At 45.6% G+C, this 10,643-nt stretch overlaps 1 long non-coding RNA gene across 1 annotated transcript in view; it reads left to right on the top strand.

The window, feature by feature from the left end:
- Positions 1–1,058: 1,058 nt before the first annotated feature.
- The window catches only part of LOC144294097 (uncharacterized), a 94,450-nt gene continuing 84,865 nt past the window's right edge, over positions 1,059–10,643 (top strand). The window contains exon 1 of the long non-coding RNA XR_013361497.1: positions 1,059–1,235. This is a non-coding gene — a long non-coding RNA (uncharacterized LOC144294097). The remainder of the gene's footprint in view (positions 1,236–10,643) is intronic.

The raw sequence follows: 10,643 nt of genomic DNA, 5'->3' as shown, positions 1-10,643 counted from the left end.
CAGCTCCTGCTCCTCCGGGACGGGGCTCTCCTGTCCTGGGGACACTCGCCCCGGCCTCAGCCTGGCTCCTCGCGGGCCCCTCCCCCTTGGAGGCCTTTTGTTTCTTTATTTCTTTTTCCCCGTCTTCCTACCTTGATGGAAGCGTGAACTCTTCTCACTGTAGCATTCCAGCTGTTCTCTCTTTAAATCTCAGGCCGATTTCGTAGATTTTCAGGACATTTTGAAGGTTATCTAGGTAATTTGGTGGGGACAGGTGATTTGGGGACCCTACTCTTCTGCCATCTTGCCCCTCCCTTGGATTCTACTTTTCAAGACAGTCAAAGCCCTTAAGTAGTCAGTGATTCTGTGAATTTGAAAATCAGGTCCAATAGGGACTTTGCCTCAGTTTCCCCTGAGAACTGATGGAATTATTATCTTCTTGGTCTGGACACAAGCCTGAAAAGAGAATGTGGGCAGGGACGAGCTGTGTACTCTTCTGGGCCTGGTAGAGTTTGGGGACAAGAATGACAGGTAAGGCATGGGGACAGCTGCCACAGGAGCCAAATGTACGTTCCTATCACAATGCCCTCTGGAGCAAAAACAGAAGGAACAGAGGGAGAGGAGATGGTTCTGGGGCAAGTAGCTGTTATCACAGTCATTTTACAGAAAGGCTGTTGAGAGGGAAAGCGAATCTCTTCAGAATTGTGGTTAAGGGGAAGCCCTTTTTCATAGTACAGACACCCCAACATCAGGAAATGAGGAAGCCAGCCTAGAATGGTAGGGGACATTGGAAAGATTTGGAGGAAATGAAGGGGTTTCTTCTAATTACTGGGTAAGGAAATACTGGGATTCCATACCAGGATCACACTGTCCTATGGATTATTCTTAATATGTCTTATAAATGTGGAAGAATGAGGTTGAGAAAGATATAAACTGAAGTTTATATTTTCAGTTCTGTCCTTTTTATCACAATGGTCCCCCCACTCCCCACCTTTCAGGGAACTAGGATACCATTCTGAGAGAATTCCTCAGAACCCTCAGGTGATGAAGGGGATTCTGACATAGATAGAATACTCAGGGGACACAGCACAAGGGAGAGCAGAGTGTTGAGAAGAGACAGCTTCTTCTAGGCTTGGGAAAGAAGGCAGCCAGAAGGAAAGAGATGAAAGCTCAGACTCTGATTGATGGTCCTAGAGAGAGGGACCACGTTCTGGTTTCTCAGTGGAGTGTCAAAGAAACAGCCAAAGCCAACACAGGTAAATAAGACCCAAGAGTGGGTTCTATGTTCTGTTCTTGGGTAGAGCCCTGCAAAGGTAGGAATGGCTATGACAGCCTGGTAGAGGAATTCCATCACCTCCTAATGGTATGGTATAGAAATAGGGATGAGAGATACTGGGCCTCAGGCAGCTAGAGGATGGGAACAAGGACAACTCAGCAGCAATTTGTGTAGCCTGGTGACAGGGAATGATAAGATGAGGTTGGCTTAGCTGCTACCAAAGGGGCAGGTGATGTACTGATTATTTGTTTCATCCCACTCTGCCCTTGTTATGCCTTGGCCCTGTGGAAGTCCCAGGGACTTGGATTTATAGAATGTTAGTTTGAGTTCCCTGAAAGCAGAGCCTGAGACAAGGATTCATGTATAAGTAGCTTATTTGGGAGGAGATCCCAGGAAGCAGAAGTGAGTGGGTGGGAGAAGTGAGGAGGAACTAATAAGGAGGGCATTAAAGATCAGGTTACTGCTATAAGCACCTGGGGCTCAGTTTCTCAGGGGACCCAGTGAAGAACAAGCCTCAAAATTGTCTTCCCAGAGGACTGTTGAAAAACAAAATTCAACCACATAAATTTGCATATCTAACTGGCTTTATTAATTGATCCATGAATTGGGCAGCATCCCATCTGGCAGCTAGAGGGCAGCTCCAAGGAGTTGTATAAAATGGAAGGTTTTTATAGAAAGGAGGGTGGGGCAAGAAAGTTCTTGGCAAAAAAAAAGGATTATTTCAGGCAAAGTCATTTGTCCTTAGGGGAAAGGGCAAGGGATCTTATCTTGCAGATTACCTCATCTTCCTGGGGGATGGAGAGGGCCCATGTGACAGAGTTTCTCATTGATGTTGATCAGAAAATTCCTGACTGAGTAGTTAACACATTTCTGGGGGAAGTTGGAACTGCAATTAGATTAGGTATTAAGCTCCAGCTTAGTGATTTGGCCTAAGTGATGCCATTTTGGGTGTGTGGTTTTCTTTTTAACAGGACAAAGAGGCTGGTCACCTCCCCACTGAAGCAGCAGAGAAGAGAGATATGGTGGTGTGTGCTTAACCTGGGTACTGGCAGTGTGTACAGTCCTATGTGGACCTGTCCCAGGGGGATGTGGTGTGATGCATCCCAGGGACCTACTGCACAAACCTGGGAAGGGCAGGGGCAGGCAATTGCTTGAGTTTAAATTACTGCCCCCCTGGTGGAATGAGCTCGAAAGAGAAATTAAATTGAATAATAGAAAACTAAAGAAAGGGAGACACTTGGGTGGCTTAGCGGTTGAGCATCTGCCTTTGGTTCAAGGCATGATCCCAGATTCCCCAGATCAAGTCCCACATCGAGCTCCTTGCATGAAGCCTGCTTCTTCTCCCTCTGCCCATGTCTCTGCCTCTCTTTCTGTGTCTCTCATGAATAAATAAATAAAATCTTAAAGAAAATAAAACTAAAGAAAGTTATATTTGTTAGACAACAGTGTTTGTAGATTGAGATTTTATATCTGCTTTACATAAAATATTAAGGTTAACTATGTCAGTCTGGTATGATGGAAAGAATACAAATTTTGGAGTCTGACCAGCATTAAGTTTGAATTCAGGTCCTATCTCTTAGTTGTTGGGTGACTGTGAGTTAATCATGCCATATCTCTGATCTTCCTTCCTGCATGTGTCAAACCAGGAATGATGACACTTGCCCTAAAGAGTTGTTGAGGGATTAGCAATGATTCATGGGAAAGCACCCATGTGCTTTTCAACATGTGTTTGTTCACTAAACCTTAATTTTCTTTACATGGTGTTGGTTGGCTTATTATTATCATTATCATTATTATTATTATTATTTTTGAGAGAGAGAGAGAAAGAGAGTGCGTGCATGCATAGGTTGGGGGTGGGGGTCAGGAGGGGCAGAGGAAGAGGGCAAGAGAGAATCCCAAGCGGGCTCCACACCCAGCACAGAGCCTGATATGTGGTTCGATCTCAGAACCCTGAGATCATGACCTGAACTGAAATCAAGAGTCGGATCTTAACAAACTGAGCCACCCAGGTGCCCCTTGGTTGGTTGGCTTATTCTTAACAGGATATTTTCTTATTCAAAGAGTTCTCAGCAAAGATATTTCTTCTGGATACTGTTCTAAACGGATGTAGATGGGAGGAACCCAGATATCATTGTCCTCGTGGAGTTTGGCACCATTACACCTGGAGAGGAGGCCACAGAGAGGATGGCCATCTTGTGTCTCTTTCTATCTAAGCATGACACATGTTGCACACGGGCTCATTTCCTCAACTGACCTCTGAGAATTAAGCATTTGACTTTGGTATTTGTTTTGGGGCTGGAAACAGCATAGAAGAGGAATTCCCTTCCTTTCTCCTTACCAAAATCTCTTCCCACAAGTCAATAAACCTGACTGTTCTTCAGTTTATTATGGCGAGTGGTGAGAAATGCATCTGCATTTGCAAAAGCCAAATCAACTGCAGCTGGGTAGAGCTGCGATCAAGGTTTAATAAGAGTGGCGAGGTGGCAGCACTGTCTGGTGTACAGCCCTCATTAAAAACTGGCTGACTCAGTAGAAAGGCTTCTGCAGGCAAAACGTCTGCCCTCCCCAGAGGGTTGAACTTGGAGCGTTTGCAGCTTTCCTTGAGGAAAGCAAGGTGTGGGCACCAGAGCAGACAACTCTGCCCAGAATGCTGGCCTTTGCTCCAGCAGGCAGCACTTGGGTTGGAGCCACCTAAATGGACATCACAGTACCTGGGCACAGTCAGAATTCCTCACAGCCCCTCCTCCTTACTCACAACAGAAACCTCAGGCATGCAATGGAAAGTCCTGGAAGCTCAGCTCCAGAATCTGGCTAGGCATCATTCCCATGCTTTCTTTCAACTAGATGACCTAGGCTTCTTGCTTTGAGAGGAGAGTTTGTCCTGTTCCATGATTTGCACAACATGTGTATTGGTCAGGTTTTATCTCATAACAAACAGCACACATCTATTGTTTTGCTTATTGATTTGTGAGGCAGTGAAAGTGGCTCTGTTTCAGACTGGGTCATCATGGGACTCCTCCCTCTGTTACCAGTTTATGGCAGATGGTGGAGGCTTGAAAGGCCAACCTAGACAAAGCAAGTACTTTTAAAGTCTCTGCTCACTTCACATCCACTCACATTCTACTGGGCAAAGCAGGTCACATGGTCAAGCCCATCATGGGATGGGGATGTATTTCCTGCCTCTTCCAGTGGTGGGGCATTGCAGATTTACATGGCAAAGGATGTGGATGCAGATGCTGTGGTGGGAGTAGTGAAGAGTTGGAGAGTGATCCAAAGTAAAATACTGTGCTAGTGGGTAGCCTCTGGGCAATCTGGGAGAGCCAAACATCTGACTGCCAAAGAGATAAATTCTCCTTTGGTGTTAAGTCATCTTTCTGTGGATTACCAAAATGTGCCCTTTGTGGGCAGATTACTTATCAAAGTTGCCTCTTCCTTTGGGATTATGCAGCCCCTGGTCTGGGTGCTTGACTTGGCAGTGGAAACCGGAGTGGAATTCAGCCCCGCTGAATTGGGTGGGCGCCCGCTCCTTGGGTGGGCACCTTTGTGCAGGGTCAAGCTGCAGATCTGAGTGCTGTGACTCTGTGCCCACCCAGGTAGTGACTCACAAGGCCTGGGAATGCGTTTCGTCACAGCTGACTCCAAGCTCTGCAGGTTGGAGTAGTCTGGGATAGTTTTCTGTTTTTGTCAATCCAAGGCAAAAGAGCTGGGTTTCTTTGGATTCCACTTTCAGAAAAGGAATGGGATTCTTTTTTTTCCTTCCCAGAAGTAGCCTTGCCAGCCAACCATATAGGCCAGAGCCAATGTAGAAAGAATGAGATTATTATGAAACATTCATGATTGTAGAGCATCTCTCTTAGAAGAAAGACCTCCTTCTCTTCCTGGGAATGACCACATAACCTGCAATTACCCTTATATTCCAATGTCAGAGGAAACACCAAACCTCTTTGGATAGTAAGTAATAACCAGTGCTGACAATCTAGGCCCGTGAGTGCAATGGTCTGCACCAACTACTCCCAAAGTGCAAATGAAGTGGGGGACATACTCTATCGCTGTCCTCCAGTTTTTGTGGTGGCCTGGTGCATGAGCTTGTCATTCTCATCTTCGTCCTTCCTAGGTATCATAAATGCAGCCGATGGATTAGAATTCCAGAGTCTCTATCAATGATCATGGCTTCAGTTGGAGTTTGGAGGAAGACAGAGGCTTTGGTAGATGGAATTGTTGTCTCTGTGTCTATCCCTCTGCCTTATGTCCTGACCCTTGCCATGATTTCACTGTGGTGGAGTGTGGCCCTCACCCCTTCTTGACTTTGGGTACTGCCATGTGACATCATTGAGCAAGTGATATATGGATGCCAGTGAGAGGTTTCCAGTTCCAGGCTCAGGTCTTAAGAGGCCTTGGATTTTCTGCTTTTTTCCTGTGTGTCAGAGAAGACCTTCTAGATTTTTGGGCCTTGAAACTAACACTTATGGAGCAGATATGAGCCAAGTCTCAGTGAGGGCCAAGATGAGTTATATCCAAAGCTTGAGGCAGAGTTCCTGGTCAATCCCAGCTTGAATCAGCCAACTTCCAGCTGGCTTGCAGACCCAGAGACTGCAGATATGTGGGTGACGTAAGTGATTATTACTAAGATTTGAGGTGGTTTATTATATAGCATTATTGCAGCAACAGTTAACTGATACACTTGTTTTTTCATGGAATGCCACAATATGTTGATCTTGGATCTTGACCAGTCATGGTTGGGACACAGGAAATACCCAAACAGAGAGGCCACTCTCTGACTTGAGGTCTGGGATCTGCATGAAGGAGAAAGTGTGTGACTCAATTAAGATACAATTAAGATCCTCCTCCATGGTATCCCTTTTATCTACTGTCCTCATTATCCTGCTTCCTTTTCTTCTCATCGTGGGACTGGTGCAGCTACTGCATGCTGATGAGTTTGTCTGTGGCCCAACTTCTGAACTAGAGATATCTGGGTAATTAATTTGGATTTAAGCTCCTCTAGCCAGCCCTTGATAGGCCTATAGCTGAGTGCTTTGGAAGGCCTTGATTTCTCTTGGGCATTTTTTGGGTACATAGAGGTCAAGAGTCATTTGGTACCTATCTATCTAAAGTCAGTCTCAAAGAGAGTTTTGAAAAATGTATGAAAATATACAGTTGCTTCAAGTGACTTAGCTTACTCCTGGGAACCTCCCTCCTCTCCACTAAATGCTATGAAGTTTTTTTGCATTTCATCTCTACAATTTGGTTACAGAGCAATTCTCCTTCATGAAAGTATGGAATATTTGCTAGGCATGAGGCTTGGCTGGAGCTCAGACTGGATATGGGCATCTTGACACAAGGCCTCCATTGAGGTAAAGTGATAAGCGGATAGAAACAAAACTCCGACAGACAAGTGGGGAATAAACTCCAGAAGTAACAGCCCAGTTTTACATGTCACTGTTTCTGGATGTACAATGCACTTTCCAATTTTTCATGTTCCTTTGTCTTCTTTCTATCCCCTTTGAGTCCTCTTAAGATCTAGTCTTTCTAGATTTCATCAGGGTTAAATGAAACCATTGTGCCCTGAAATCCTGTGGTGCTTCCTACAATAGTTTTCAAAAATTTTGCTGTGTCTCATAGTAAGAAATGAATTTTGCATCAGTTCCTAACACACACACACCCACCCACCCACCCACACACACACACAAACCCACTTTTATATAAGTCTAATTTAATAGGTCACCCTTTGTCTTAGTTTGGGTTTTCTCAGAAGTAGACCTTGAAATAAGAATTCATGTGCAAGGGGTTTATTTGGGAGATGTCAGAAAAGACCAGCAGGGGAGTAGAGGAAGTGATCCAGGGGAAGGAAGGAAGGCACTTGAAAATGCATTATCAGCAAGTGCATAATCTCACTAGGGAACTCTGGAAACAGTTTTTGTGGGGGTCATCCCTCTAGCCTGCCCCAGTGTTCCTCACCTTCAGGTATTCGTGCCTTTGTGTAATGCCTTCTCACATTGAACTATGTGTGTGGCCTGTGTATCCAGGAGAATATGGTAGAAGTGGTGCTATTCCATGATAGGCAGCCTCTGAAATGGCCCCAATTCTTTCTACCTGCTGGTATTCGTGACCTTGTACAATCCTCTCCCTAGAGTGTAGGCCATTTATAACCATATAAGAAGTGACGCAGTTCTAACCATAGCATATAACAAAGGTGATGGATGTCATTTCTGAGATTATGTCACAAATATACTCTGGCTTTTGCCTTACTTGTGTTCTCTTACTCTCTCCTTCACTAGTTCTGAGAAAAAAAACCATGTTGTGAGCTACCCTATGGAGAGGCCCACATGGGGGAGGAGCCTGGTGAGGAATTCTGAGTCATAGGCGTCAAAAGGCACCCAGCTAAACTATGCCCAGATTCTTGACCAATAGACATTGTGAGTGAATATATTTTTTTAAGGCTGCTAGTATTGGGGTAATTTGTTATCTAGCCATCAATAATTAATACGGTATTTGACTTCTGAGGCTGGGTCGTAAAAAAGACGACCTTTTCTGTTCTCACTTTGGTCTCTCAGTTCTTTGGATTAGAACCCCAGGGGAAGCCAGCCACAGATCATGAAGAAGTATTAAGTGTGATGTACTGAAGCTTGCCAACAGTCAGCAGTGCTGATGAGGTAGCTTAGAAACACGTCATTCAGCCCCAGTCTAGCCTTCAACTGATTGCAGCCCCAGCAGACATCTTGACTGAAAAATCATGAGCACCCTGAAGCTGGAACCACCTATTCGAGCTTTTTTTGAATTCCTGACCAACAGAAATTGTGAGGTAATACATATTCATTGTTGTCTCCAGCTGCTATGTTTTGGGGAGAAATTGTCATACAGCAATTGATAACTAATACAGTGTAGAACAAGTGACTCCGATGAAGGAGCTAGTACAAATTTGGTTTTTGTACACCAAATCCCACCTGTCAGTGGATAAGGGCTGCCTCTAGGATGGTGTCAACTCCCCAGCACTTATTTGTGGGCAGAAAGGGCCTCAGCGGCCAGAGAAAAGCTTGTAGGCAAAGAGATGCAGGTTCTGGCAGTCAGAAGTCAGGCCTGTGTGAACCCAAAGGTAAAGATCACAGTGCCCCTCCCCAACTTTATTCTCTTTTATTTATTTTTTTTCTGCCTTCCTACCTTGTTAGAAGTGAAAACTTTCTCTCTGTAGCATTCCAGGTGTCCTCTCTTTAAATCTCAGGTCTAATTTGTAGGTGTTCAGGATGTTTTGAAAGTTATCTAGAGAAGTCGGTGGGACCAGGTGAGTTGAGGACCCCTACTCTTCTGCCATCTTGCCCCTCTTCCAACTACCCAAAGGTAAAGATGAGGAGATATTGGTAGGGGTATACAGGGCCTGCTAACTCTCAAACTCCATTTCAATCTCATTTACATGACCTCCCTCCCTCTAGGTAGCTTGGAGCATCTACTCCTTCAGAATCTAGTTTTTCCAGAATGGTCTCTCTGGTAGAAGGAAGAGGAAAAGGACAAGCATCTCTTTATATAACTGTGCCCATCTCTGGTACTTCCTTTGGAAGCTGTTGATATTTCTTAGGCCAACACTGACTGGTTGTTGATACTCTCTGTGACACGAGTCCAAAGGTGAGGCTTTCTTGCAGGGTACATGTCTGGGTCTTTGAAGGCCCTGTGGTAACTCCCTGATGGAGGCTAACATCTCCCACCTCCCACTCAGCAATCACTATGGAGTCTACCACACGACCTCCTCTTCCTCCTGCCTCCCTGTGTGTAGTGGGCAGCCCACCTGAGTGGAGTACAGGAAAGACAAAGTCCAGTCACTTTGACACTTGACCTTTAGGGGCACTCCTATCATTAGCCTCACCAAATACTGAGGAACGGGCTGCTCTGGGCTCTCCCCTTCTGCCTTGTGCCTCCTCTTCAGACATGTCTTCTGCTCAGGTGGACACAGTGCCTCCCTGGGTAAGAGGGTCCAGACTCTATATCTTGCAGGAATCCCAGATTTTTATTGCTGACTCTTGAAGCCTTCCCACTTGGCTTTGAAGTGGGAATGGCACTCACACTCATAAGAAGGAACCACATGTCTTCAATCCAGCACTGCCTTCCAGTTGGTGGCTCCACTGTGGGTCCTACCTTCATTTCTAGAAGAGTGGGAAAATTCTGGCCTAGTCACCCATAATACAAATAAAACACCTCTCACAATGCTGGGCAGTGGATACTCCACAGATATTCATTTATTCCTTCTCAATGTCAATGATGGAATCTGTATCTGTGGCTGATCTGAGAACATGAGTTTAATACAAAACTGGGACTCACAGAGGAAAGAAGAGCACGCATGTTTTCCTAGTACAGAGCCTTGAGAGGAGTGGAGTGCGGATTTTCCAAAAGAATGAAAGAAGGAGATGACATAGGAGTTTTTTCAACAGAAGACAAATGGATAGAGATACAGAGGTCCAGCATTAGTTCCTGGTCCTGTGGGTGACACAGAGCTGCGACCTCAGCCTGGTCTTCAGTAGTTGGCCCCCATAACCAGGTACTTCCTCTTCTGGGGCACCCATCAACTGCCACCTGACTTATCTCTTTTCTGTAAAACATGACCAGACCCAAGATCCTCACCAGGAGCCCTCCCTTCCAGAGGCTACCCGAGCTCTCTCCCTTTCCCTTTCTTGTTCCATCCATATATTTCAGTATCTACTACAAAGGTCAGGAAAACAAATCAATGAGAAGGACCCAATAATCCTGAGACCTGACTCTGGGATGGGAGGTGGGGAGCAAAGCCGCTCAATAAAATGAAAGAGAATTTAAAAACTCCCTGAACAAGGCACAGCATGGGGTCCTGATCAAAGGGCCAGGCAGCTTCAGCTTTGCATTTGCAGAGTCTGGATGCTCTGGGGCTGGGAGAAAGGCAGCCCCCTCCCTCCCTTCCAACACACCCACCCATACATGCATGCACATGCACGCACGCACGTATTTGCACACACAAACTCCTTGGACCACTACCTGACTGCTAAAGAAAGATCCAATGATGAATTTCTGGAGTCTGAGAGGCAGAGGGGAGAAGGCATTGGCAGGTCACTTATATCCCCACAGTGGCCCCATTTTCCAAAGCTGTCTCAAGATCCTTATCTGCAGGAGAGAGTTCAAATGCTCTTTGAGGACCAGACAAGCATAAGGATAGTGACGAGGTATGTGATGTTATATGTCCTACTTGGCTTTTCCTGATCCAACCTTGGGAAAAGGTGAGAACATAAGAACCCACCAGTCTGCAAGGAGTTGAATCAGCTTTTTAAAGCCCCTTCCTTGTGAATGGCAGCTCTTCCATGAAGTCTTTCCTGGCACTTATTACCACACCCCCAGTCCTTGGGGCTGATTGAGCACTCTCCCCCGAAGCACCCACTGT

This window comes from Canis aureus, chromosome 22 (genome assembly GCF_053574225.1).
Source record: "Canis aureus isolate CA01 chromosome 22, VMU_Caureus_v.1.0, whole genome shotgun sequence".
Taxonomy (NCBI): Eukaryota; Metazoa; Chordata; class Mammalia; order Carnivora; family Canidae; genus Canis; species Canis aureus.
This window is presented reverse-complemented; position numbering and strand designations above follow the sequence as displayed.